The sequence below is a fragment of the Gavia stellata genome, chromosome 22 (genome assembly GCF_030936135.1).
Source record: "Gavia stellata isolate bGavSte3 chromosome 22, bGavSte3.hap2, whole genome shotgun sequence".
Classification (NCBI taxonomy): domain Eukaryota; kingdom Metazoa; phylum Chordata; class Aves; order Gaviiformes; family Gaviidae; genus Gavia; species Gavia stellata.
This window is the reverse complement of record NC_082615.1, coordinates 180,917-185,197: the sequence shown is the minus strand read 5'-3', so window position 1 is coordinate 185,197 and position 4,281 is coordinate 180,917. Positions and strand designations below refer to the sequence as shown.

General features: G+C 56.2%; 1 non-coding gene across 1 annotated transcript; it reads right to left on the bottom strand.

Annotated features, from left to right (window-relative positions):
• Positions 1 to 974: 974 nt before the first annotated feature.
• TRNAS-GCU (transfer RNA serine (anticodon GCU)) lies at positions 975 to 1,056 on the bottom strand. Its single transcript has one exon. It is a non-coding gene; the product is annotated as a tRNA-Ser (tRNA).
• Between the last annotated feature and the right edge of the window lie 3,225 nt (positions 1,057 to 4,281).

The window sequence follows — 4,281 nt, the reverse complement described above, 5'->3', positions numbered from 1 at the left end:
CCACCCGGGACAGCACATCCCTTGGTGGCGTGGCTGGCTGCTGGCTACTCCTGCCTCCACACGCCTCATCCCTGCAGATCCCTGCTTTGTTAAAAAAACTGGTTAAGGGCTTGGTGTGTTTGAAATACGAGGGGAGGCTGTGAGAGCTGGGATTCTTCCCATACCTGACGGAAGGGGATGAAGAGGGAGCCAGACTCTTCTCATTAGTACCAGCTGGCAGCGCAAGAGGCACATGGGCACAAATTAGAACACATGAAATTCCATCTCAAGGCAAGAAACCACTTTCTTACAGTGGACCGGGTTGCCCAGAGAGGTTGTGGAGTCTCCGTCCTTGGAGATACTATGTCCTAAGCAACCAGCTCAAGTTGACCCTGCTGGAGCAGTTGGCTTGCACTAAAGTTTCTCAGGAGGTCCCTTCCACCCCAGCGATTCTGAGATTCTGTGAACAGACAAGAGCAATGTCTCCCAGAAAAAAAAAAATCTTACTTGAAATGTTCTGTGACAGAAAGTGGTTTACACGTATTTTGTTTTTCGTTCCCGTGGCTGGTTGAGCCATACTGAAGGCAAGGTAAACAGCATCCACTGCTCTTCCCTTCTCCACCAAGCCAGTCAGCTCACCGGAGAAGGCTGCTAGCTTGGTTAAGCATGACTTCTGCTTCGTAAATCCATGCTTACTACTCCCAACCACCTTCCTGTGCTTAGCTATGTTTGGAAACTGCTTCCAGGATGTTTTGCGCTATCATCTTCCCAGGGACTGAGGAGAGGCTGACCGTCGTGTGAGTTCCCTGGATCTTCCTTCATTCCCTTCTTGTTCCTCTTGCCTATGTGGAGACAGAAGAGGTTGAGGTGTGTCCTGAGCCACTTCAAAACCTTGCAAGTTCTTTCCAGGCAACTCTCATCTCAAAACAAAGTCTTGCTTGGGGGCACACAACGAGCTCCTCACACTCAGAATCTCTGACCATTGTTGGGCTGACCGACAAGGATGGGATTCGAACCCACGCGTGCAGAGCACAATGGATTAGCAGTCCATCGCCTTCACCACTCGGCCACCTCGTCAGCATGCTGCTCCTGCCGCTGCCACTGCTCCTGCTGCTGTTTCTCCGGCTCCTGCCGCTGCCGCTGCCACTGCCGCTGCCGCGGCCGCTGCCGCTGCCGCTGCCACTGCTGCCACTGCTCCTGATCTTGCTGCTCCTGCTCCTGTTCCTGACACCTACACCGTTTTATACTCTTTGACATGGGAGAGAAGGAGCCAGCCTCCAGCTTTTGCCTTTGGGAGTGGTCCACTCTCCCAACAGCTGGGCTGAGCTGCGGGAACCTTTGGGATCTAGGTCTCGGTGTTCACATCAGAAAATGACTGAACAGCAAAGCCCCACGCTCCTTCCCAGGAAGGAACACGGGAGAGTCACCCTGGAGTGCTCAGCACCTCCAAATGACTTGAGCCTGACTTTGAGATTAATTTGTCACCAGCCACGTCCCCCTCACGTTCTGGAAGGATACCACCAGCTCATATGGACAGGAGTCACTCACACTTGGCTGGAGGACTTTTCACCAGGACAGAGCATGTGCCTCAGGCTTGGCCGTGGCGTCTCTGTTCTGTTCTCCCTGGCGCTCACCCAGCATCTCATCACAGGCTGCTTCTCTCCCAGCACAGCTACCAGTCAGGAATGAAGAGGGAGCTGAGGGGCACCAGCCCCACTGCACACAACCCCTCTTTTCACCTGCCAGAGCTCCAGTGCTGCACAGAGTTGAAACGACTGCACTGCTCCCCTGAGCCCAGACCTCTCTGTGCCTTGAAGGTCAGACCTTGAGCTGGGGGAAATGGTGCAGAGGCCAGGCTTGCTGCCCCTGGTGGGTATGGGATTGCGCACCGTGGGATGGACACTGATGGCAGGGCTCTGGGAGCCCCTCTTTCTCCTCCGCCTGCTTCATTCCTGTCTTGGATAAGGGGACAGAAATGCTGTCCCCATTGGATAAGGGGAGCAGTGCACAGCCTTGGGGGCTAAGACCAGAACCACTTGCACCCTGATCATTCGGAGTGGTTTCTCCAGCCCCAGCCCACCCCGTGGGCGTGTAATTGCAAAGACATGTGAACAAGGAGGACTGGCAGATTCACAATTGCCTCCGGGGCAGGAGCCCACGGTCAGAGGGAGGACTGGCCTGGGAAACGCTATGCTCTGCCGAGCTCCTTCCCCAGACTGCTGGCACTGCCCGCTGTGGATATGAAAAATTCCTGGGATTCACTTTGTGGGTTCTTAACAAAGACTTTCCTAACAAAGTAGCCAGGGCCATCATTGGCTCTCATTCATCCAGCGCTCTGTTGAGTCCCCGATGAAATCAATGCAGCACAAGGGCAGTCAACAGAAATTTTGGGCTTCCTTCATACTTTGTTTTGTGGCTTTCGAGGTGTGCCGATGCGTAGTGGGGCTCCTTCCACAAGAGCTCTCACGCCAAACTGGCCTTGTCTCCGTTGCTATGGGATGTCAGGGACGGAAGACGAGGCGCTCTCAAGCCCAGGAACTACGGAGAAGCCCGTAGTTTTTCCAAGGGAGGAGCTCTTTTGGATACTCAGCTGGTTGGGATGGGAGAAGAGGAGAGAATGAAACATGACTCTCTTGCAAAGCTGATGCCCAATGTCTTTAATGAGAAAATCAGAGGAAAATGGAAAAGGCGAGACGTTAAGCAATGCATTTTGGAGGCTGAGTAAAGCTCAGAGCAGCGCTGCCGTCTGAAGGAAAACCTCCACGCCAGCGATGCTCCTTTTCCAATTCCCCTTCAAGGCTCTGGCAATCATGTATCACCTAGACCCGCTGCAACAGAAGGAAGGAGGAGGTATTTCATGGGGAGCGTAAGGTAAAGCAGAGCAAGAGGGGGAAAGAGAGAGGCTCCCCGGGAAGAGACGGGAGGCCAGCGCAGGCCCCTTCTTCCTCCAGGTGGAGTGGTGGGAGCTCGGCTCCTCTGTGGACCGTGGCCGCGCTCTCAGGGTTGGCTCCAGGGCTTCCCTCGAGGCTCCTGGTGCTCAACCACGGGCAGGCAATCCACGGGCTTCAGCAGAAGAGATTGCCCCGTCCCAGAGGCCCGCAGAGCCCACGGCCCAGACCGGACCACCCAAAGCCCCCAAGCCCCAGGGAGCCCCCAGAAGTGATGGGCACACTGCCAGCGCTGAGAGAGCTCCCCACGGCAGCCGACGCGGTGGATCCCACGGCTGTGCTCTGCGGGAAGGAGCTGAGGATTGGGCCCGGCAGCGTCACCGTCACTGGCGAGGGCTGGATCGCAACGCTGGAATCGGCACACCGCATGATGCACGGCTCGTTGCAGCTGTTGGCAAGCGGGGTTGGGCCACAGGCGGCTGGCAGGCACGAGCTGTAGCACGACATGTCTTGCGGAGGGAGGCGACCCTGCAAGACCGGGAGGGAGCAGAGGGCATTAGCTGTCGGGCCCTTTCAGACCCCCAGCTTGGCTCCTCTGAGAACAAACAGTGCTTGGGAGCTCAGTGAAGAGAGCTGAGCAGTTGGGATGGGGCACGAGTCATGAAAACTGTGTTCAGCGGGAAGGCCCGCAATGGTGCCCTGCTGGGCTTTTGGCAGGACACACAATGCACCCTCCTCTCCGCTGCCCTAACCTGCCTGGTCACACCCTGCCGTATCTCTTCTCTCACCCACGTGGGATGTCTCACCCACAGGGATCTGGCCTAACCTGGCCAGAGTTACTTGCAACGCCCTCGTGAATGCAGGGTCTCACTTGGTAAACATTCTCAAAGGCGGAAGCAGTGGCATGGCCCAACAGTTGATGGACCTCCAGTGTGTGCAGGGAGGGGGTTTCTGAGCATTTTGGTGGGCCTGCGGTGGGTATTTGTTTGTAATTGAAGGGTGATCTGAGAGGATCCGTCCAAACGCAAGGAAGCTCCACCTGTCCAAGTCAAGCTCCTTCGCAGCCTATGCCTCAGCTGGCCTTGCCACTCCCAGGCATGCGTGCCGCACGGAGGCACTCTGCTACCTCCAGTTGCTCCATTACCAAGGGTACGTCTGCAGGCTGCGGGGATATTTCACAACAATCCTTTGCTCAGCCTTGAAGGCTGCCGTTGAAAATCGGGTAGGTCAGGCGCCCCAGAGAGAGAGTTCTCAGTAAGCCCCCTCCCAGCATGAGGAAAGGGATGCCAGGTTTTTCAGACGGGTTGAGCGTAGCCTTGATGCTGTGGCCTCAGTCAGGGAAAGATTTTCTACAGCAGACCAAGAGGCTCCCTCTTCTTGGCATCGGGCTGTGTACTTCCTGATCATCAGCCCC